A 6,331-nucleotide genomic window follows, 5' to 3' on the forward strand; every position below is an offset into this window, starting at 1 on the left:
TTATAAATCACAGTTAACAAAAATGGTAACTTCTAAATGTAAAAAAGTTATTAAATATGTTAAAAATTATGTTAAGTTTTTTACTGCAATAATTTTGTGATTAGCTGGAAAAGCTTTAGGCACAATAAAAGCAAAATTTATATGTAAAATAAAATTAATCTACTCAATGAATAGGTATATTACCTCGGAAAGAAAAAAATTCACTTAGAAATTTTGTTTAGTAAGTTCATATTTTGAATAATTCTATTTTAAAAAACTTAAACCTTTAAACTCTGTAGTGAAACTAAATTTAATTGTATTCTTAACTAAAATTCTGATATAGGCATATAAAAGATCTGAGTAAGCATTTTAAGTAAGCATCTTATTACTTGACAAATTTACCAATATGTTGTACAAAATAAGATCTTACAACAGCTTACTGTAAAAATAAAACTTGGATATACTAGAGAAATCTAACACCTAGCATATGTGTAATACAAATTCGAAGTAAGAATAATTATTGTATTCTATTTCTCTGGCTAACCAAAGATTGCATAAATTAAATGTGTAATTTCCTATTTGCAAGGAGGACTGGCTACATAACCTTCAAGATCAAAATGAAATGCAAGGCCCCTTCCTCAAAAATTACTAGGATTTCAAATAACAGAAGAGAGCATTTAAACCAAGCCTGGGACCCCTCTAAGGCCAAAGCACAGCAGATTTCTCAGGCCACATGCTCATAATCATGAAACTGGCCCCATTACTGAGTGTTACAGCATTATTTAGCAATTGGGCTACATATGGTATTCCAGCATTCGTATCTGATCATCAACCATTCTTTGTCTCTCTTTTTCTGGAGATTAATATTTCACCCTTTAACAATGGCCCATTCTTATTACAATAGAATTTTTCTTGTAAATATATTCCAAATCCTAGACATTCTTAGTAAGTGATATTCTGATGTTACTGTGGTTCCAAGTCTATAATCACTAAACATATCCTATCCTGGGAAAATATGACTTTCCTACCTACTATTGCAGGTTCCTCTTTATATTAAATCCTGTATCTGAATATTTATTGATTTCCCACCATTACCTAGGCTCAAGGATCATGGTGAATAAAACAGACAAAAGTCCTGCCCTCAAGGATTGTATTCTAGTGAGGAACACAGGCCTTAGGCAAAAAACTACATAATATCCGGAAGTAAGTGCCTTGTAAAAATTGAAGGAGATTAAGAATAGACAAGGATCATTGGCATATTTATTAAAGAATATTTATTAATTTCTAATATAAAAGATATGAAAGCCCCTTTCATTGTTGATGCATTTCTATCAGCTTGTAAGGAAGAAAAAGTTGATGCAGAAGAAACAGGGTATCCATTCAAGGACAGATTTCTTAAGCAGGTGAGAGAAGAGAATACCATGCATAAATGAAATGTTTGACCTTAGTAGCTAGTACAGAGTCAACATTTTAACTGGAAATAAAGTGGAAAATAAGGACACAGGATCAAATAGATGAATAGATTCTGAGGGTAAAGATGAAATAACTCACTTCTGTTTTCTTTGTTTCTGTGAATTAAAATTTTAGGTCAGCAGTCAAAAAATCCTAATTTTGTGTGTTGTGCGCATGTGTGTGTGATGGATCTTTTAGTACTCTGGTACACTCCTTCTCACAAATTCATAAAATAAAATACATAAGATTACAAGAAAACCAGTTATACTGAAAAATTACTGAATAGTTTCCAAAATGTTAATAGGAACTAATTTAACATAATAATGAATGCATTTTTAAAAATTAATGTGTATTAAGTTACAGGGCTGAGCAGATTTTAAAGCTAAATTACTTAGAAGTAGTGATAAAATATACATAATTCAAAATGTTTCTTGTAACAACTATAATGTGACATTAAATATATGAGTTTTCTATTGATGACAAAGTCACGGACTTCGTTAAAACAACAATGGTTTGTTGTCTATATTTACAGTTAAAGAGAAAGTTAAGTTTTAGTTAGATATTAGTCAACATTTTCTATTTTATTTTTTCAGTCAAGTTTATGAAAACCTGAATTTCCTCCAAAGACCCCAGAAGCCTTATGAATGCCAGATTGAAAAACCTCTGCAGTATAAAGAAGCAGAGGGGTACAGAAATGTTTAAGAAGACAAAAAAAAAAAAGGATGTAAAACTTCTATTTTTAAAATTGAGAGATGAAATTAACTTGACAAATATATCCAGCGTGAACAGTTTGGGAATTACATGAAACATGTTATATAAAGTTCAGGAACTCACTGCAGGATGTATTCTATTCCATCCAGGTTTAGCTGTTTGTGTGAACAGTGGATAGGTGAAGCGCTGAGTTTGAGAACGGTGCGATTTTACAGTCTAGTGTGGCAGAGGGTGTCAGAAGAGAGATGAGAATTATTAATGATGCACCATGGAATCAAATCTAGGTAAGGAAGAAATTGAGGATTTAGGGATTATGGGCAAAGAAAAACTGCTAGTATCTACTGGCTGGAGCTCCCCATAGGATGAAGAATTACTGCAGTGTAGTTTCTAGAATAAGTTACCTGAGAAGATCAGAGATGGAGAGAATCTAGGGTGCTTGAATTTGAGATTTGTACATATATATTTTTTTTTTCTCCCTAGGCAAAGAACTTTATTAGCCTTGTTTCAAACTTTTTTCCCAGGTTTCTTCAGCTTAATTAGCTGCAAAGAATGAATTGTGTATAAGCAGAAACTGAAAAGAGCTGCTGTGTCCAAGGGGCTTGGGCTTAAAAAATATTAGAGATCTAGATTTTATCAGATCCATGAACAAAATTTTAAAAAGCAGTCATAATATAAAATAGCAGCTCCCGGTTAACTACTTCAAGTTTTAGCTTCTTCAGAAGTTGATTCAATTCAGTTTGCTTCATTCTTGGAAGCTCCATCAGAATTCTCCACAAGATCTGGAACTTCATCATCGTCACCCTCTCTGGTAGCAGGTGGTGCTTTTCCACCCACAGATTGTGTGGGCAGAGCTTCAGCCAGTCTTCAACTAGTCAGACTGTCTGCACCAAGTTGGTTTAAGATACTGGGTAGCATTTCTGTCAGCTACTTTGTCTCAGCGTGGCCTGGAATGGTGAAAGTGTTGGCGGCCAGCGATGCCTGAACTTTGGGGTTGTTAGAGTGCATCACCATTCCTTGGTCTGTGAACATACTCACTTCTTCAATACCCGAGGTATTGTTCACCTCTGACTTCTTTAAGGAGAACTGAAGCTTTTTATCATCGGTTGTAGCCCTTCTATGAACCACCTTCTTTCGGCGAGCAGTTCCTTTCCCACCAGTGCGCACTTGTGCTTGCAGTTTGGCGAGTTTCTCCTGGTTCGTGATAGTTTCTTTCATCTCGTTGGAGCAGAAATGGGACCGCGCGGGGGAAACAGGGTTGGCGCTCAGAAGGTCTCTGCGGACCAGCTGAGATTAGGTGCACACACGCGGGGACGCAGGATGGCAGCTAGAAGGGGTGAGATTGTATATTTTTTAAAAAATTCACTAACAGTTGCTGGATTCAGAAACAGATACTTGATATTATTCATACTTTTTAAATATCAACATTATTAATTTGATAAATTAGTTTCTTTACAATGCTTTAAATATTAACAGTTTCTCCAAATAGTTTCAGTATTTACCCAGAGTTTAGGAAATCTTACGGATTTAACTAATCACATTCCCACAAATATTTAGAGTGATGGAGAATTTAAGTAATTGCTTCTAAAATACAAAATCACAATTCATATGTGTATATATCAGGTTTTTATGCAGTCTATACACAAAGTATACAAAATTGTATAAATTTTTAAAAAGTACAAACAGGGGCTCCTGGGTGGCTCAGTTGTAAAGTGTCTGCCTTCGGCTCAGGTAGTGATCCCAGGGTCCTGGGATTGAGCCCCACATTGGGCTCCCTGCTCCATGGGAAGCCTGCTTCTCCCTCTCTCACTCCCCCTGCTTGTGTTACCTCTCTCGCTGTCTCTCTCTCTGTCAAATAAATAAATAGAATCTTTAAAAAAAAAAAAAAAAGTACAAACATAGTAAAACGGATGGCATGTTCTTATTACACGTTTAAATACGTTTCTTCATTACTCTTTTTTATTCTTTTCTTTATTTTTACACTTGTCAGGGCTACCTTTTTAATTTTTTTTTTTAAAGATTTTATTTATTTATTTATTTGAGAGAGAGAGAACGAGAGACAGAGAGCATGAGAGGGAGGAGGGTCAGAGGGAGAAGTAGACCCCCCGCTGAGCAGGGAGCCCGATGCGGGACTCGATCCCGGGACTCCAGGATCATGACCTGAGCCGAAGGCAGTCGCTTAACCAACTGAGCCACCCAGGCGCCCAGGGCTACCTTTTTAATTTAAAGGATATTTACCAGATAAAAATTTTGCATTTTGATAAGATTTGAATATTCAAACCAAACCTAAAAGTAAAAGGGAGACAGGAAGAAAAGAAGGAAGGGTGGGAGGAAGGAAGGAAGAGAAAGAGAGAGATAATGGACAGAGGGAGTGAAGGGAGGAACGGAGGGTGGAAGGGAGGGAGGGAAGGGGGAAATGGAGAGAGGAAAGGAGGGAGGGATCAAGGGAGGGAGGGAGGAAGGGAGGAAAAAAGGATGGAAGGAAGGAAGGAAAGAAGGAAGAAAAATAGTCTCATATTGGCTGAGGTATCAGGATCTGGGTTTTTGTCAGTTGTTTCTTGGTTGGGTCATAATATCTATTTTTGCTATCGAAGATAATATAAAGTGGAATTTAGTTTCCTTTTATAATAAAGTTTTATTCGTTTTATCACTGGTGTTTTAAGTTCTTTACTTTCATATAGATTTTATTTTTTTTTAGTCTTGGTAGATTTCCCAGAAAGGATGTTTTCTCTGAATTTTATGAGACCAGAAGTACCTAACCTATTGTTCCGTCATTGTGATATATTGACCTACTTATATTGTTATATTGTTATAATTGGAAACGTATGTATATCTTAGCAATATCTCTCTAAAATGAGTCCAGTCTTCTAGAAATTTTATTTCAAGGGATAATGACTGCACTGCTAGCTCTTCCCTTTGAGATTTATAACTAATACATCATCTTGGAACACATTAGTTACAGCTGCTATTTACCTCTATCTTTGATTCCCTAATGGTTGTTTTTCTTACTCTTTCTTATTAGCACATACACACATAAATGCATATGTATATATTTAAAATATACTAAATATATTTCACACATACATATATGTATGCATATACACTCATTTATATTCTCACATACATATATCCTCACAGTCAATGAAAAAACAAACTAATAAAGTCTTTATAAATACATATTTTATTGAAATTAAAAATAAATTCAACACATGTTATTATCTTCATAATTCTGTTATTTCAGCTGCATTCTGACCACCTCATGGTAACTTGTTTATGTAGGCATCACTATTAAATCATGGCCTTTGATAGGCTCAATGTGTCAGAATTAAACATGGGTATATTTCTCTTTCCTTTGAAGATAAAATTATCAAAACTTGAGGAGTATGATTTTCTTCAATCTGAATCTTTTCTGTTTTAGCCGTAAACTCCTGATAATTTTGAAAACCTTCACTATCCAGAAAAAAAAAAAAAGGTATTTTAAAACTGTCCAAAGATATTTAATTAACTACTCTCCAACTTTTCCTTCCTTTTTTTTTTTTTAAATGAATTACATTTAAGACACTACCAGTTTGTTGTTCTAGATATTAGGCCCTTGTTAATTATATTCATTAAAATAATCTTTTCCTATTAAATTCTTAGTATTTTAATTTTCTATATGTTTTTCTTTGAACAAAATGTCTGAATTCATCAGGTTTTTTGTTTGCTGACCACTTTCTCTGTTTGCATTATGACTTTGATGGATTGGATCACAAAGATATTCTCTTAAACTCATTTCTATCAATTTTATAATTTTATTTTTCATAACTCCACGATTAAACTTCTGGGTTTTCTCTGTCAGTTTCTGATAATTTTTGTGCTTATCTCACTTTTTTCTCTCACTATTCTTGACATTGTTCTCACTGATTTTTCCTTACGTACATTAGGTTTCAGCAGGCTATAGCCTATGGGTCAAATCTGGCCAATGGCCTATTGTAAACAGAATTTGATGGCAACACAGCCACACTCATTTGCTGCTGTATTACCTATGACAGCTTTCATGCGGTTATAACAGTTAAATATTTAGGACAAAGTTGTATACTCCAGAAAGTTTTAAATATTTATTATCTGGTCCTTTACAGAAACAAGCTTGCCAAATTATTTTCTAGAGGAATTCCTGTAAATCAACAAGAGAAGACAAGAATACCCATTAGAC

General features: G+C 34.3%; 1 pseudogene; it reads right to left on the bottom strand.

The window, feature by feature from the left end:
- Positions 1-2,874: 2,874 nt before the first annotated feature.
- LOC118009160 lies at positions 2,875-3,363 on the bottom strand (annotated as a pseudogene).
- Between the last annotated feature and the right edge of the window lie 2,968 nt (positions 3,364-6,331).

This window comes from Mirounga leonina, unplaced genomic scaffold (genome assembly GCF_011800145.1).
Source record: "Mirounga leonina isolate KUSES-001 unplaced genomic scaffold, KU_Mleo_1.0 Mir_127, whole genome shotgun sequence".
In the NCBI taxonomy this organism is placed as follows: domain Eukaryota; kingdom Metazoa; phylum Chordata; class Mammalia; order Carnivora; family Phocidae; genus Mirounga; species Mirounga leonina.